Source organism: Trachemys scripta, chromosome 9 (assembly GCF_013100865.1).
Source record: "Trachemys scripta elegans isolate TJP31775 chromosome 9, CAS_Tse_1.0, whole genome shotgun sequence".
Taxonomy (NCBI): Eukaryota; Metazoa; Chordata; order Testudines; family Emydidae; genus Trachemys; species Trachemys scripta.
Genome location: NC_048306.1, coordinates 76,058,871 through 76,078,252, shown reverse-complemented (window position 1 = coordinate 76,078,252; position 19,382 = coordinate 76,058,871).

The following is a 19,382-nucleotide window of genomic DNA, read 5'->3' as shown; positions in this document are numbered from 1 at the left end:
TACTAAAGAGAAAATATTTGCATTTTAAATACTAAAAACTACATTATGGTAGCCCCAGTGCAGGGGAAGTGCAAGGTTCAGCAACTGTGGAACAAAGTTACTAAAGATCTGAAAACAAAATTTTTTGTTGAACATTGTGGGCACTCTGTAGTAAGGACAAATTGTTATAGCAGTTGAACTGCTGTAAAATCTGAAGGAACAGCAGTGAAGTCAGTGGAGTTACTCCAGATTACACTTGTGTAAACTTTAGCAAAATCAAGGGAGTTACTCCAGATCTAGATTTATATCTGTGTAAAACTCCAGTGGTATCACTGACCTACTCCACATTTTACATATTTCAGGTGCAACTGAAATAAGAACCTTGCCCATAGAAAATAGGCTGTCGTGGACTGAAGTGAATAGTTGTGAACATAGAAAGACCAAATAAATAGTTTGAACATTTATTACTTAAAAGCTTAGTGTGCACAGAAAACTTAAATCAGTGCACTATTTATGAGTCTATGGGAGATCTGAAAAAAGTTAAAAATTTCTGTTTAAACAGTCAAACAGTTTAGATGCTTGTTCTCTCTTAACCTTAAACATTTTAAGGTTCCCTTCTCCTCCCAATGATCCTTCTCCCTCCCTGCTTCAAAGTCAGTTATGTTCTGCTCATTCCCTTCAAAAACCCCATCCTTCCCCAGAACTCTATTACCTCCTTTCTAACAGCCACAATTCCCTCTCCAAGGCCTTGTTTTTACTAGGAAAACAGATGGGTTTTTTATTTTTACCATGTTAGCTAACTAAAACATGGTAGAATATTAGCATGGACAAGGCAGGTACAGTTTTAACATAGGTTAGCACATTGAGGTAAACATTAGGCTGTCTCCTAGCTAATGTGGTAAAAAATTACCTTTTTTCCTAGTATGGATCTACCCCAACTCTGCCAAGCCCCTCTCTATAATCCCTACCTTTGGTGATGCTCCAAATGGGTGATAGTATAATCCAGTTCAGAGGTGGACAAATCGTGGCTCACGAGCCACATGCGGCTCTTTTACAGTTAAAGTATGGCTCACGGCGCTCCCCCACCCCGCATCCCATTCTCCACCAGAGTGGGGTAAGGGGAGCTCAGGGATTCTGTCCTGTGGCAGGGTGGTGGGGCTAGAGGCTTCTGCCTTGCAGGGAGGGGGATCTTGGGCCTTCAGATCTGCGGGAGGCACCTGAAGCCCCGAGCCCCAGCTGACACACCCCACAGGGCTGAAGCCATGAGCCCCAGCTGCCACTCCCAGCTCTCAAAACTTCTGAAGATAATCATATGCAGCTCAGCAAGTCAGTAAGTTTGGCCACCCTGATCTAGCAGCTAGGTCACTTGGGTAGGACCCAGAAGACCTGAGTTCTAAACCCAGCTATGTCACTGATTTGCTATGTGGCCCTGGGCAAGTTGCTTCACTTTTCTCTGCCTTTGTTTCCTCCCGTCTTGTATATTTAGACTATAAATGGTTTGGGGCAGGAACTGTCTCTCACTATATGCCTGAACATCATGCTTTATTTTAACCACCATTTATCATCTGAGCCAACCTTGCCCCAGACTACTCAGCAAACTTTAGTTTATCCTCTCCTTAGTTGTGATCTCTAGGTGCTACGAATAATAATATTAAAGTATTGTATTCTTTCTGGTGAGCATTGTTGTGCTGTTGTCTTAGCATTGAATGAACTGTAAGACATCCTGCATTTCAGAATGTATTGCACCCCTCATGCCAGGAAGCCGTGAAATTCACAAGATTTGAAGACAACAGCACAGAAAGTGGTGAGATTCTCTGAAATTTGAAGATCAGGAAGTGTAGGCATCTTGCTAGGGTTTGGGAAGAAGCAGGGGTGATACTTACCCATAGTTATCAAACCTAAGAAAAGGCTTTGGTTTAATATTTGTGATGAGACTTTCTTGGTTTTTTTCCCCCACCCAGTTTGGCCATTCCTGGATTTCACTAAGGACTGGTGCAGTGATTGAGAAAAGGGTTGACATGCTGGAAATGACTGAGCCAATGAAGGTTTGAGCAGTTTTGTTTCTGACTGTATTAATTTGACTCTGTCAGTTACACCCCACTGAGAAAACTCATTTGCTGTAGTCAAGTCGAGAGACATCCACTCATTTCATGCCCCAAAAGTGCAAACAGCTTCAGTGTTGCAAGATAGGGAGTACAGTAAGAATAGTGCTTAGCAGTTACCTTCTTCAAAGGACTCTATAAACATTAATCAGTTAATCCTCACAGCTATGGGGCAGGTATTATCATCCCCATTTTATAGAGGAAGAAAATGAGGCTCATAGAGATTAAAGAGCATAATTTGTACTCATTTATGCTAGTGTAAAAATACAGTGGCATTAATCTGGAGTTTATCTTAATTGACTTCAAGGGAGTTACTTCAGTCTTATACCAGTGTAAATTAGAGCAGCATTGGCCCCAAGTGACTTGCCCAAGACTATGCAGTAAATCAGTGGCACAGCTAGGATCAGAATTCAGAAGAACCCACTCCCTGATCTCTACTCCGTCATCAAGCCTTTGCTCATCATATAACACAGTAGACTTAGTGTGAGCTTGCAGGTAGATACTCCTGGGTTCTTTACCTAAGTGTCTGCATGGAGGCAGATTAATAAGGCTTCCTTTTTATAGGAGTTCAGTTTCATAAAGTTGAAATCTCTAGGACCTGCAGGTCTGCACATAAAAGCTGCCATTCATTAGTCAAGGCTTAAACTAGAGTGATGATTGGAGAGAGATCCCTTTTATCATCTGTATAGCAGTGCAAACAGGCTGCACTGATGGTATTTAAAGCCTATCATGTAAGCAGCATATGTACATTGAAAGGAAGATGTCTTGCCATAGTAATGACTACATGGGTCAGAAGCAAATGTTAACTAAACCAGGCCCCAAGGATTCCCTCCCAAATCAGATTATAGTAGTAGAATAGCTCTTATAAGATAAATAATTGTTCTTTTGCTTCAAAATATAGAAAGCAACTTCCTACTGTCACATTTACAGCTTCCATAACAGCTGTACCAAGCATCTTTGCCATCTCAGCTGTATCACTCCAAATAATTCCCCCTACATTAACTGTTCAATATCTGAATTTACTCCCTGTGTCACAGTCCTCATATCTGTTAACTGTAGCTAAGAGTCTTGCATACATCCAATGCATTTTTAAAAATGCTTTCAAAATAGCAGTGTAGTTGTACTGTTGGTCCCAGGATATTAGAGCGACAAAGAGGGTGAGAGAAGATCTTTTATTGGACCAATTTCTTTTGGTGATAGAGACAAGCTTTTGAGCTATGTAGAGCTCTTCTTCTTCTTCTTCTTCTTCTTCAAAGTTCTGTGTAGCTCCACAGCTTGTCTCTTTCACCAGCAGAAGTTGATTCAGTAAAAGATATTACCTCACCCACCTTGTCTCTTTAAAATAGTGAGTCAAGTTAAGAAACTTGGTATCATTTTTGACCGTGCCCTTTCCACAGATTAGCCCCCATGTGTCAGAGATGGTATAAAGGTGTTTTCCACATGGTTTGCGCAGACCACACAATTGTTTATCTCATGACAACCTCACAACAGCAACTCATGTCCTTTTCGCTGCACGACTTAATTCCTTCTTATCAGGTTTTCAGCATCTCTATTGCTCGCAGATTGTTCAGAATGGAGCAGCATGTTTTCTCACTGGGTTGAGGAATTGCAGTCCTATTACACCTGCCCTGTTTCCTCTGCATTAGCTGTTTATAAAGTGGCAGATTGAATTTAAGTTGTTGATTTTTAAATCCTTTAATGGTGTAGACCTAGCCTACATTTGCGCACTCTTTCATGACTTGGCTTGATGGCTGTTTGCACTCTTATGTGACCTGTCTTTGCCACGCGTAAGGTGACAGGCCCATAACGAATGTAACTCACTCCTCTGTTGTCTCAGTTCATATCACCCCACTTTAAAAAAACAACAACCTTCCTTCACTTTTTTCTTTTCTGGGATGTTATTTATGTTGACTACTGTTGGCCTCGTGGTTCTAATCTTACTCCCTGTATATTTTCCCCATTTTTAGTCTTATTTTTTGACTCCATTGAATTTTGATAAAGTTTTTCTTTAATACCATGTTTTTTTGTGCTTCAAAGTGTAGTTACAGTATTGCACAGTGTCTGAAGTGGTTGAGAAGAGGCTTTATAAATATTATTTTGATATCACCAAATTGTGAAATAAACTTCACAGTTGTAACATGCTTCAAGAAACTGGTTTGTGCAGTTTTTCATAGAGCCTTTCTTTATGGAGAGAAACAATTTGCTTGGGAATAGTGTAGCTGTGAGAGGATCAGTGGTAACATACATGTTGCTGAATGGTAGTTCCACATGTTGTTCTATGCATATATATTTACTGAAATTTATGAATTGTTTTTTAAAGTTCAAGACAACGTCTTTCACAACATGTTTTGTTTCCTGCTTTGAACAATGTCAAAATCCTAAATGGGCCTGAAGCAAATCCTCAGATCTGAACAACAGTGAATTTTGCATGAAGGTTTGGTTAACCCTAGATGGCTTGGCCATAGCTCTATAATGGAATGAACCAAAACCTGAATACAAACTCTGTGGAAGTTTGGATCTGGTGCCAAATCAAACTAGTGGTCCATCTAATCCAGTACCCTGTATCTGGCCAGTTCCAGGTGATTCAGAAGAAGATGCAAGAAATTCTATAATGGACAGGTTTCAAAGACCATGTTTTTTGTGGAAGTTTCTGCATGACCCCAGCAGTCAGTGCTTATTCTCTGAGGCATGTGGCTTTGAGTATTTTTTGGTCTTTGATAATTTTTGAATCCTGTCTGTTGTAACTATGAGTGTTTTTATTATTTAAATAAAATGTCTAATCCATTTTGGAATCCTGCTAAAGTCTTGGCCACAGTATTGTCTTGTAATAGTGAGTTCTACAGGTTAATTTTACATTGTGTAAAATAGTAATTATAGCTTGTAGAGATCCTCCCACTTCACAATTCTCCAGTATCTCTCAACAGAAGCACCGTTTAAAGTGGGAATTGTTTTCACTACCTTCTGAATGGTTCAGAGGCCCCTGTTTTGATATTTGGAAGGGGTGCTCTATAACCTTGAAACAGTCTTGTTTACAAGGTACACACTGCATAGTTTAGATCAAAATGTCTTTAAAATAATCTCATCTTCCACTGAGAGCATGCCTACTTTACTGAACTTCTTTAAATTATTTTTATATAGCTAGGGAGTTTCACAGTCATTATTTTAAATCTAATTTTATTTTATTGCTTCTAATACTGGCTGATTTGTGTTATGAATGTTGCTGGAAAAATAAAATGGAATACATTTATAGATAAAGTTAAAGCTGTTTCATTAAATGTTAATGGATATACTTGTCCAGCTGAGAGAGCATAGATTTTAGCAAGTATTGTATTAAGCACTTAATGCTGATATGGCTTATATTCAGGAAGACCATTTGGATAGATAGAGTTGAGCATCACTTACGTGACCATGGACTGGGGAAATGTTTTTTTCTGTCAGTAAAAATAAACAGAAAGTCGACTTCAGTTGGTCCAGTAAACTACAGTTCTGAAGAAAGATGATAGATATATTTTAGTTCTGGAATTGCCTTTAATATCAGTATCTCCATTTAAATTACTGCTCTTCTCTCTCCTACCCATTATAGATATATTTTAGGTTTATTTGGGGGCCATAGCTAAGATTTGAGTCACACTTGGAAAGACTTTAATTGTGCCATGTTGTCACATGTGTGGAAAGGAAACTGTATTTGTTATGGACATGTAAAAGTAATTAAAATACAAATATTTATTATTATTTTTGAGGGAATAACAAGGCAGAGAAACAGAAAACCAACTTTATACACAGCCAACATTTACAGAGTGCAAATATATTAAGTTTCCATACCTTAGTACAAAGCTGTGTAATAAGCAGCATTTGACATACAGATGCAGAGAAAAGATTAAAAAAAAATCATGGCCCTCTGGTATCCAGTTTCATTCCCAAAGCAAATGGTCTTGGGTGATCACTGGTTTAAGAAATCTTTAATGAAAATTGTTAATACAGCTTTAGAAAAAATATTGAAAACACTTATGCTTGTTACTGTTCAGACTGGTATTTTTTTTGTTTGGCAGCCTTACAGCTTCTTATTCTTGACAAAGAATTTAACCCCACATTTAAAAAGCTGTATGTCTTCAAAGGAAATTAAAGTGACAACTTATGAAAGAAAATGGCATGCTCAGATGGTTATGTTTTCAGAATCTGTTAGATTAGAATTGAGCCCAGCCAAAATACCAAATCTGATATCCCTGAAGTTTGGAGAAGTTTTATTGATTTGAAATTTGCTTCATTTCTAAAATTGCCTAAACCAAAATCCAAAGCTAAACAAACTTTGTGGGTCAGAGTCAGATGCATCTTTAGTTTAGCTAAAGCAGGGGTTCCCAAACTTGGTTTGCGGCGTGTTCAGGGTAAGCCCCTGGCAGGCCATGAGATGCTTTGTTTACCTGAGTGTCCACAGGTACGTCTGCTTACAGCTCGGGCCAGGCCACTGCTTCCCGCAGCTCCCATTGGCCAGGCACAGCAAACCGTGGCCACTGGGAGCTGCGAGCAGCCGTTCCATGTAGATGCTCAGGTAAACAAAGCATCTCGCGACCAGCCAGGAGCTTCCCCTGAACAAGCCATGAACCAGTTTGGGAATTCCTGAGCTAAAGGTAGTTTTTCTACAGACTATGAATGACATATTACAGTCAGCCTCTGAAAAAGGTAAATTTATGAAAGACTTTGCATTCTATACTTATTGATGATTTCAAAATGATATTTTTAATTCTTAGAGATTGGGAAACCTGGAGAACATTTGAATAGACAGAGATCATACTCAGTTCATAGGGAGGGTTACTTACCTATAAGATCTAGTGAATTCCGAGTATTCTCTACAAAAGCTGGTCAGTGACATTGAAAAGTTTGCTAATGTCCTGAGGTTCAGAGCAGGCCTTTCACTGGGTTGAGTGAGAATATTTTATTTTCAATATTTTGGAAAGTTGGGTTTGGACCCCATTTAGTCAATTGGTTAAGATTTGGGGGAAAAAACCCACCCCACCATTGTTATGTTCTGATATTGATTAAAAATACCTATATCATTGTACTGTATTTGTAAGAGGAGTGTCATGCCCCCATCTGTATTTGCAGTATATATTTAGGGTCAAATTTAATAGTCCTTCATTGAACAAAACTGCCAGTTTGAAAACTGAAGTCAATGGGAGTTTTTCTTAATTAAGGATCATAGAATTTGGCCCATATGTTCAGGCCTTTCTGTGGTGGTCATCACTGTAGTATCTGATCACTTCACAAACATTCATCCTCACAACCTATAAACTTGGGTACCCCGCATTCTATGTGAGCATCGTAACACCCTTGAATTATAACAGTATTGTTACTCTTTCTCTCTCGCCCATTCATTGTCTTTCATAGTGGTACTTCATAGTCATTCATCATTACAAATCATAGTACTGTAATTCATAGTGACAATGATTAGTCATTGGGCCATAGAGCAGTACTAAGACTGATGCTGTAGCCTGGTGGTTCAGGCATCTACCCAGTAAATTGGAGACCCAAGTTCAAATGACTAGTTTATTATTTATACAAGGTGGAACATCTTCAGCAGGGGAGCTTGAGAGAAAAAGTACACCTCAAAATATTCCATAGCTCAGTGACTAACATGCCCTTTTGCCATATAGGAGACTTAAGTTCATCTCCATTGTCCATATCAGACAAAGGGAGAACTAAACCTTGGTCTTCTGCCTCCCAGGTGAGTACCCTAACCACTGAGCTAAAAGTTACAGGGAAACTGGAAACTCTTCCTCCAGCTGTTTTGTGAATCTAGTCCTTGTTTGCTTTTGTTAAAATACCCAAAATCAAAATGAAAAATTTTGAGTTGCGTCAAACAAAACATTTTGTTCAACCTCACTTGATTTTTTTTCTGACCTTTTGTTGCAAGATTTTTTTTTAAATGTTTTCAGTTCAATCTAAACCAAAATGTTTTTTTTTTTTCCTGGAATTGCCAGCAAACTGAAAAATCCCGTATTTGCCCAACTCGAATTGTTACCTGATAGCTCCCATTTTTCCAGTCCCAGCTGACCCTCACTGTTTTTTAGATTTCTGAGTGACCGCCATCAAGCCATTATAGTTCACTCTGATCCCCTGCTGGCTGGGCAAAGAGAGGCAGCTAGGTCTGTCTTCAGATAGCAACCTCTCTGGGCCTTACTGCAGCATTCTGCTTTATTACAGGGTAGAGCAGAGAGAGCAACTAGGCCAAGCAGTAAGGGAGCTGAATTGAGAGGAGATGTATTCAGCTGCCAGGTCTGTAGCCAACTTTTCTGCGATTGCAGGAAGAGCCTTCGGGGAAGGGAGAATGCATACAGGAAGGAAAACACAAGTTCTGAAGTGATTTGGGGTGAGAGAAAATGAGGTGAGTTTGGGAAAGGGAGGGAATGGGGGAATTTAGTGAGAGGCAGGAGACTGGATTTTTGGGAGAGGGCATAGGCACTAGCAATTGTGAGAAGAGAATAAGTGAGATTATAAAGGAGGGAAAGGAGAAACGGGGGAAATTTTAGGCCTGGGGAATATGCAGAAATAGAAAAGAGAAGGTGGGGAGGGATTGGGACTAAGGAAGGTGAGAACTGGGAAAGGGCAGTTGGGGAAAGACAGACTTATTTAGAGAGCTAGGGAGGAGAGAACTAGGTGTTTGGGGTAAGGGAGGGAATTAGGTGAATTTCAGAAAAGAGATGGATGCTGAGGGCAGAGAGAGAAGATTGGGGGAATGAGAAATTAGATGAATTCAAGGGAGGTGGGGTGGGTGAGGGATTTTAAACAGAGAGAAGTCTAGAGGGGAAGAAGAGGAGGCCTGGAGTGCTTTTCCAGTGAGTGGAAACTTGTCGTGGCTTCCAAAAACTGCTGCCAGGAAAGACCTGTGAAGGAAGGATGTCAGTCAGCCAAAGACTCTTCTTTGGGAGGAGAAGCTGGAGAGGCCAAAGTGAACCCAAATAATTTGTGGAGGGCGAGAGAAGGAAGTAACTTGTGTTGGCAATCTGCGTGGGGTTTTGTGTGTCTTAATGGTGCTTCAGGAGAGTGGCTTTGTTCAGTCCAACTTTGGTGAAACCATCTTTCCTTAACAGAGCCATTGTCTCAACGTTTGAGACATTCATCTGCTACTAGTATTCTTTGCCCTTTGTTTTCCTTTAAATAATGAATAATGTAAATTGTTCAGTGACTGGGACTTGGCTTTGAATATCCAGGAGAACCTTAAGGATGGGTCACATTTGCAAGGTTGTGCACAAAAGTAGAGTCATTCAAAATGCACATGCCTTGTTGTGTTTCTGGTCTTTTTTTCTCCCCTTGATTAGTATGAAGATTTGAAAGAATGAAAATCTTATTATATAAAAGTGATTTTATTCAGAGTGTTTTCTTGCTGCGATCATCTTATCTTTTCCATAGTCCTGCCTCCTTTGCATGGATGATAACCTTATTTAAAACTGTCTGAGCAATGTTCATGTTGAAAACTAGAAAATGTATACGCAGAGAGCCTTCATCACTGGAAGAGTCTTGTGTAGGTGATACAAAAAGAGGATTCAGCTAGGATTTCTTTTTTTAATCTATCTTTTTATAGGATTATAGATTTAAACATTGGGCACTGTATGTAAAAGAAAACCCCAAATCATACATATGGGTTATTGGTGATAACATGTAAATACTTAAGAAATCATCAAACAGGATAAAGTAAAATGCACCCACCGTTAGCTGAGGGGTGGAGCGGTGAAGTCCATACTTTCTAAGAAATTAATACAGTCCCTTTCTGTCTATAATCTACATTCAGAAAACATAAAAATAAATTGATATTTTTACTTTAAGAATGTTTTGCTTGGAGGGATCAAGGGTGCCATTGATGCAGTGGTCACTATGTATACCAGCGTTGTTTATGGAAAATGACTCTTGGGTTGCAACAGAATACTTTGCCAATTTTTTATTTTTATTTTTTTAAATGAAGAGAGGTATTTATATGCCCTTGTGGTTTACTGTGTAAAAACTGCTTAAGCCCAGTGGGCTAAATTCATCCCTGATGTAACTCCACTGAAGTGAGGTCAGTGACTTGCTGAATCATTTTAAGACAAATTTTGAATATATAATCCTCTGGCCAAAGATAAATGAAGTGACATTTGTGAAATCCTTGAAACTAGTTAACCAAGCTAAGGGTCCTGCTATAGAACTCAGTTGATAAAACTGTATTTCTTCCCCTTTCTCTACACTTTCTCCAGCAGACCTAGGTCCTGATTCTCATTTGTACTAAGGCTGCTGTTAGGGCTGCCACCTTTGAGATACAAAAAAACATCTGGCGACCGAATGCCAACACAAAGTGCTCTAGTGCCTAATGGAAGCACCAGCCCTGCTCAGTTTTAGTAAATGCAGAAGACTTGTATCATCCCCCAGAGTAAAGCTCCCCAAACTCCAGTTAGATTTCAACTCCTACAGCCAGCTATGAACAGAGACCCTCCTCAAAAATGTGTGACTTGCTTTATGTCTGTCTGGAACAGGAGCTCAATTATGGCAAATAAAACTGACCAAAAATTGTACACCTCTACCCCGATATAACGCTGTCCTCAGGAGCCAAAAAATCTTACTGGCTTATATCGAACTTGCTTTGATCAACTGGAGTGCGCAGCCCCCCTGCCCTCCCCCCCACACCCCCCCGGAGCACTGCTTTACCGCGTTATATCCGAATTCGTGTTATATCAGGTTGTGTTATATCGGGGTAGAGGTGTATTAGAAATTGTCTATGCAGATCAGTGGCAAGTGAGAGACAGGGAGAAACACTGCCAGCACATTCATTTTTATCACACTAAGGCTGCCAACTGCAGATAGGGCAAGGATAAATTCTATTGACAAATTGGCTTTAGTTTGGGCTATGAGAAGTTTATAATGAAGGGACTAAAGTTCCTTATGAGATTTAGATATGTTCACTCACAAGTATTTAATGTTCTAATTTTCTCTTTTAAAGAGCATGTGCGGAAGGTAATATGTTTTTTCTCTACTGGTATCTGGAGATTGTTCTCTGTTAAATTAGCTTGAGAACCTGAAAGCTCCTTTTATTGAGACATCACACCCATTTTCTAACACTGCTCTGCAGCTTGTACTCTAGTCTAGTACTAGTGTATTTTGTATGCTTTTATTCCAGTGAAAGCCCTCCAAAAGGCATGTGTAAATTCTTTGGGTCAAGTGGCTTGCTGTTCACCAGCTGCACAAGAGGGAAGAAGCTTTTCCCCACGCTGTTCCCCTTGTGCAGTGTCCTAGCACAATTGCACTCCCTGTGTGTCCTAGCACTTCTAGAAGCATGTTATCCCAAAATGGGCAGGGGAACCCCTTCCCCACCCCGAGATCAGCAGCACTATCGGGCTGTGGAGATGGGAGTATGCTGCACTACAGGATGATGCAATAAGCACACTGCCCTGGGCACCTGAGTGTTTTGGGTGGGACTGTACTTTCTTGAGGCTCAATCCTTTCTGGAGTTTCCACTGAGGTGGTGTGAGTCTGCATCACCCCAAATCAGGGTAGCGTTTTGCTGCAACAGTCAACCCCTTTCTTACATTCAAGCTTGATGAGTCCTAAGAAAGCCTTTCCTGCTTTCATTGAGTATTGTTAAAATTGCTTTGGAAAGGCAGTCCAAAGGGGAAATAGAAAGGGGAGTTTCTATTTCTCATATCCTTCTTCTCCCCACCCACTGCCACAGTTTCACCCATTCCTCATAACTTAACTTCCAGTTTGTTTCCTTCTGCCACTCTCATCGTGGTGCCTTCTCCCATGTCACACATTACTCTTGGAAGTCCCTCCCTTTCATTGGTCAAATGACCACCTTGTTTTTATTCCAGTTGTTCCTTAACACATTTGTTTTCAAAGCCTACCCTCATTAATCTACCAAAGTCAGAAGAACATTAAAAAAATCAGTACCTCTTTGGGACTGCGGCATCTCCTGGGAAGTCTGGTTCACTGTATCTAAACTGTATTTTCTGTGTAATTTTAGAATGTAAATTTCTTAGGGCAGGGACTGTGTCTTGTACAGCACCATGCAAACTATTGGCATTCAGTAAATTAATAATCAGGGAAAGTAACGGTGCTGATCCTCCTACCAGATTTGCTAAAATTTTATAGTAGTGCTCTACAAAGTTATTTTGTTCTTTTAAAAACTGCATTGCGTTATTGATTGGAAAACTGTAGGCATATAACCCAGGGGAGGGTAATTCAGACATCTTGGAGACAGAACATAAGCGTAGATGACAAAGGGTATCCTTGACTTGCACCGGATGATGGGAACTGGCACACTGCCATTGCTTATATGAGAACAGAACAATCTCAATATAGTTTGGACCAAGTCCTATTTGTTTAAAGCTCAAAATGGACAGCTTAACTCTACAGTGCTTTGCAGCAGAGCCAGTCCCAGGGTTTTGACATTGTACCCCCTAGGCAGCTATAAAGCAACATTTTTTTGAGCTTCTGGGCATAGGGGGAATGATGGGGGAGAATAAAGGAGTTAGTCACACTTCCTTTATATATATATATGTGTATATATATATGACTGGCGCTGTACACTGTAATCTACACAATCATTACCACTCTGGTTGTTTGCCATGTGAAAAGTATCTTACAGCATCAGCCTCTCTTTTCAATGGTCTCTCTGATCTTGATGTACCAAATTCTGTAAAATATTTTTTTCTAAGTTCATTGCTAGAACCAGTGGCAGTTCTTCCCTTGGGATACCTGGGGCCTTCTCCCACTAAGTGAAACATTTAGTTTACTTTTATTTTAACTCCCCAAGTCAATATATCATTCACAGTTATTTAACCACGTAGAAGTGTCCATTTGGGGACAGCTACAATGCAGTGCCCCAGACTTTGTAGCACACACTCCAGCAGGGAGCTACAGAAGATACAGCTGGTGCTGATAACACTCTTTGCATTCCACTAGTATCTCTGGGGGATGTTAAACAGCACTACTAACCTTAGACATTTTAAAATCAGGAGGTCTAGATAACTTACATCCAAGAGTTTTAGAAGAGCTGCCTGAGCTTGCTGGACCACTAGTGTTGGTTTTCAATAAATCTTGGAGCACTGGGGAAATTCCAGAAGACTGGAAGAAAGCTAATGTTGTTCCAGTTTTAAAAAATGGTAAACTGAATCACCTGTGTAATTTATAGGCCTGTCAGCCTGACTTCGATCCTGGGCAAGATAATGGAGCAGTTAAAACAGGACTTGATTAATCAAGAATTAAAGGGGGGTAATGTAAAACTAAATTGCTATCTTGTTTTTATGAGCTTACAAGCTTGGTTGAAAAAAGTAATAGTGCTGATATAATCTATCTAGACTTCTCTAAGGTATTTGACTGCTACTGCATGACATTTTGATTTAAAAAAAACTAGAACAATATAAAATTTTCATGGAAGACAAATGGATTTAAAACTGGCTAATTGATAGGTCTTAAAATGGACGTGTAAACAGGGAATTGTCATCAAATGGGTGTGTTTCCAGTGGGGTCTCACACGGATTAGTTCTTGGCCCTATGCTATTTAATATTTTTATCAATGATCTAGAAAAAAACATAAAATCATCATTGATAAAATTTGCAGATGACACAAAAATTGGGGGAGTGGTAGATAATGTAGGGGACAGGCCACAGATTCAGAGTGATCTGGATCACTTGATAAACTAGGTGCAAGCGAACAATGTGTTTTAATATGGCTAAATGTAAATGTACGCTGTGACTGGTTCCCCCTGGGGTGTCAGCTGGAACTTGGGTACCACTCAGCCCCCTGACCCACCAGCCTGGGCTCCCCATCACACTGTACTGCTGTGACAAGCTGCAAAGCCCTCCTGCCTGTGCTTCCACCAGCATTCACCCAGGTAGGGACATACCCAGATGCAGTTAGATGCAGGTTCTGTAACCACCAGCTTCCCAGTTTAGAACCCCAGACCTATCCTGGTCAAATCTGGCCAGTATATGGGTTTAATATCCGGTCTGCCTCTCCCTCAGTGTGAAGAGGACAATGCACATTTGTGGTAACCTAGCAGAGATTTTCCCCAAGCACTCCAGTCAAAGCTCACTGGTTTAGATTAAAACAAAAACAAGTTTATTAACTACAAAAGATAAATTTTAAGTGATAAGTGATAGTAAACAGATCAAAGCAGATTACCTAGCAAATAAACAAAAACACAAACTAAGCTTAATATACTCAATAGATTGGATATGAATAGCAGATTCTCACCCTAACTGATGGTACAACAGGCTACAGATTCTTAAAGGGTAAGCTTCACTTGCTTTACAGCTTGGAATCCCCAGGTGTTTGATACACAGGCTAGAAATCCCATTAGCCTGGGTCCAACAATTCCCCCAGTTCAGTCTTTGTTCCTCAGGTGTTTCCAGGAGTCTTCCAGTGTGGGGAGTGAAGAGCCACAGATGATGTCACTCCCTGCCTTATATAGCTTTTGTATAGGGCGGGAACTCTTTGTTCCAAAACTTGGTTCCCAGACCAGTCTGAGGAAAAATACTGACATCCAAAGATGGAGTCCAGCATCATGTGGCCTGGTCATGTGTCCTTGTAGAGTTATAGCAGCCATCACTCACAGGCTGTTTGTAGCATTCTCAGGAAGACTCACGAGGTGGGAAATAAGCTTCTCTTAAGGCCTATTGTTTCCCCAATGGCTCATTGCCCTGAATAGGCCCTTCCCAACCAGCTATCTAGACTGAAATCATCTTGTCTAGTGGGTGTTATCCAGGTGTAACTACATTTGAAATACAGATACATAGTCAATATTCATAACTTCAGATACAAAAATGATACATGCACATAAATAGGATAATCATATTTGGCAAATCATAACTCTTCCAATGACATCTCACATGGCCCATCTTGCATAAAATGCATCATAATTGTGCCATAATCATGTCATATAATAATATCACTATGAAGAATATGGCATGCTGTGTCATATATACATCTGGGAAAAAAGACTGTAGGCCATACTTACAGGATGGGGGATTCTATTCTGGGAAGCAGTGACTCTGAAAAGGACTTGGGAGTTGTAGTGAATAATCAGCTGAACATGAGCTCCCAACGTGATGCTGTGGCCAAAAGAGAGAATGCGATTCTGGGATAATTGGGGGAATCTCGAATAAGAGGAGAGAGGTTATTTTTCCTCTCTATTTGGCACTAATGTGACCATAGCTGGAATACTGTGTCCAGTTCTGGTGCCTGCAATTCAAGAAGGATGCTGATATGTTGTAGAGCAGTGATTCTCAAAGCCGGTCCTCCGCTTGTTCAGGTTCGGCCGATCGCGGCTCCCACTGGCTGTGGTTCGCCGCTCCAGGCCAAAGGAGACTACGGGAAGGGCGGCCAGCACATGCCCATGCCACTTCCCGCAGCGCCCATTGGCCTGGAGCGGCGAACCGCAGCCAGTGGGAGCCGCGATCAGCCGAACCTGCGGATGCGGCAGGTAAACAATCGGGCCGGTCCACCAGGGGGTTTCCCTGAACAAGCGGTGGACCGGCTTTGAGAATCACTGTTGTAGAGGGTTCAGAGAAGAGCCACAAGAATTTTAAAAGGATTAGAAAACATGCCTTATAATGATAATCTATTAAGTTTAAAGAGAAGGGTGACATGATTCAATCTATAAGTACCTATATAGGGAACAAATATATAATAATGGGTTCTTCAATCTCGCAGTGAAAGGTATAACACAATCCAATGGGTGGAAGCTGAAGCTGGAAATAAGGTGTACAATTTTAATGGTGAGAGTAAATACTGTAATAATTTACCAAGAGTCATGATGGAGTCTCCATCACTGACCATTTTTAAATCAAGATTGGATATTTTTCTAGGAATTATTTTGGGGAAGTTCTATGGCCTGTTATGTAGCAATGATCATAATGGTCCTTTCTGGCCTTGGAATCTATGAATCTATAAAAGCATCAACAGAAACTCAGGGAGAGTATCCATAATTCAAAGAACAGCCCACCAGCCAGAGCCAATGTTGAGGGGCTAAGGTAGCTAAGGAGAACCAGAGTGACCCACCTGCAATTTTGATGGAGAGCCGCCTCAGCATAGTAACTTTGGCCTTATCCTGGGCTGCATCCAAGCTACACTGACTTCAGTTTACAAGGAGTGTGGGGAGATATAAATATGGCTGTATGCCACTTTATGCTTCCCCACTTCTGGGGCCAGCCAGGGATCAATCCAGCCTCAATCCTGCTCTAAATTACACCATGGCCAAATGTGTCTATTTCAGCAGCGAGGAATTGCTGGGGCACAGGGCTGCACATCCCCTTCTCCTGGCAAATATCTCCTATGCTGTGGGCAGGCACTGTGCTGCTCATATGCCACACTGGGATGCCACTTTAACTATGGGTGCCCTTCGATACACAGCTATCTAACTTTCCAGCTGCGTTGTGCCTCCTGAACAGACTTGCTTCTGTGTTCAGTAATATTACTGAATGGCATGGCGCTCACAGTCGTGGGACCATTTGATCCTTTGAGTTGAGATGGGCCAAATAGAGACTCCATGGCTCTTATCAAGGCCCCTACAGGAATTTCACCAGTAGCTAGCATTGTAGTGGCCCATCCTGAGGAACAGGAGTGCACCATATTTTGATTATTACATAATTAATGGAAGACTGTATGGAACAGAGGACTCAGGAGGCGACACTTTCAGAAATGGTGATAACTGCTTTGATCAGCCTTCCTGAGTTTGGCTAATCTATAATTTTAAAGTCTCTACTGAGGCTGATGCTGTAAGCCCTTTAGAAGTAACATCAAATCCCACTTGGTACACACTGCACACCATGCTATCTTTTACTTACCCGCCCCCAGCCCCCAGAGGTTATTCTACTCAAACTCCCTCCCATAATTCCCCTCCCCACTCTTCTATTTACCACCATCAACTCCCTAAGCAGGTGAGAGAGTTAATGATAAAGCATGTCAGCTTGGCATTAAATTCAGTGCTATTCCCACAAATTGAGGAGCCTTCCACCCCGGATCTGTGTTGTGCGTTTCAAAAGCTGCCTGTGACTGTAAGCACAGGCCCTTCTATCCCCTTAATATGGCCATTGCTCTAATGATTTTTTTTTCTCTAAGTCACTCCCCTCTTCCCACACAGTGTGGCTGAAATAGCTGTGAGCTGTCTAGGAAGGAATCTGGAGATTTCGTTGAGGATCAGGGACTAAAAGTTGAGATGAGGTCAGTATGAAGTAAGAGCGTGCTCTGCTGGCTTCATTTCAGATATATGCTGTCTTGCTTTTTCAGTAATTGTCCAGGCAAGCAACCTGCTTATTTTATGTGATATTGTGTTGATTTTGGCTCCAGATCTGACCTACAGTCTCATTACTAATTGAATGGGAAGAGCCCTCTAATTTAAGCATATATATATATATATATATATAAACCAGCAACCCACTGTGGAGAAATAAGAGGAAACAGTACAGTAATTTTGCTATTTGATAATGTTTTTTACTCCCTTTCTGGCTGTGCAGCAGCACTTTACTCAGAGCTGTGCTGACATCATGGTAGAAGGTGATGCACAAAGCTGCTTTAGCAAGATAAAGCTGAAATAATTGTTATCAACAAAACTGGCAAAATCTTTCTTATCTCCTGGCTGTGCAGACAGAGCTGGGGGGTCTCTGTCCAACTCCTAGATAACAGTATCAAAACACTATTACTAACCACTTGCAGGAAGATTTAACCCAGGACTGAAAGGTCAGTAGTGACCAACCTATCTTCAGTCCATGAGCTGGTTCCTCTGGAGGCTTGTCTACACAAATAGTTACAGCAAGCTGGGGTTTAAATCTACCCTGCACTAACCTGCTGTGTGCCAAGTGTCCATGTGGAATCTGCTGCCATGCACTGAAAGTTTCCTACTGTGCTTTAATTTGTCCCTGTCATTTCAAAGCTGGGTAGATCTAAGCGCACAAAGGAACTTTTAATGACTGGCAACAGGGTCTGCATGGACACTTAGTGTGCAGGAGATTTACACCCCATTTTGCCATGAGTGTTTGTATGGTAGACGAGCCCTGGATCAGGGTAGAGGTAGGGCAGTGTGGGGAAGTCTGCTGTGATGGAGTGTACATACTCCATAGCAACAGAGCAAGGCTGGGGATAAAATTTGTCTCTGGAGATTGCAAGACAATTTGCCCCATCCTTAAGAATCTCCTTGAATTGCCAGATCTGGAAAGAGCATACTTAAATGGGAGCTATTAAGGATCAGGTATAAAAGCAGAGATGATTACTATCTTAGGGTTTTATGCTACTGCCCATCAATCACCATAGTATCTGAGTGCCTTCCATGTAAAATTGTTAGCAATAGAGAAGTCCCTGGTGGGCTGGGCTGCTTCTAATGAGATGTAGAACATCTCTACTAACATGAAGAGGTCTCTGTTTGCTGATTCCTGAAGCCAAGAGCCAGAGTTTATCTTTAAATCTTCCAGCCAAACCAGGAACTTACAATTTGCTTTGCTTTCAGCACCTGCTGAAATAACCGAATTTATAACTCCCAAACCTGCATATGACTGTCTGTCATTTAACCATACTATTGCTGGTGGCTTCTATTGTCTTATCATGAGTTGAGACTGCTGGTTTGTATGATGTCCTGAAGACACTTAACTCACTAAGAGTCTGACTATTAAAAATATCCAATTAAAACTTGAGAGCACTGTGACTTGACTTATGATGGGGGTTCCCCTGGCTGTCATCATTGGCTGTCCCCCACTCACCAAACTTAAGGAGTGAGAAATGTTTCTGTATTCTACTTAACCTACTTGGGTCCCCTCTCTCCTTTTGGAAGAGACAACCTAAGGGATGTGGTCAAGCTCTTACAACCCAAGGGATGTGGTCAAACTCTTCTGTGAGGTATCTAGTGAACAATGAGGAAATTACACATGTATGATGATGAGGGATTATCAGTAACAGAGAGAGTCAAAATTTCTGAACTTCAAAATGTTGGAATTTTGAAGAGAAAAATAAAAAAGGAAAAATTTCTCCCTTCATTTTTAACCAACTATGGTGCTGGTCAATTTTTTTCAGATTTTGAAATTTTGAATGTTAAAACTCTTTTATTTTATTTTTCTTGCAGATCCCTTTCCTTTTGTTTTTTGACTAGCTCTATGCAGTAATGACCATTGAGGAGTTTACTGACACCCATCTGATTGCGTATGTAACATGCTCTCAAGGGAAGTTCATGTCAGACACACAAAAAGGGGTGGCGCTGTCATAATAGAACAGGATGAACACAATTGACTTTAGATTCTTATCTAACAAGCAAGGACTCCAACTCATATCACAAACACAGTCCAAACTGCTCT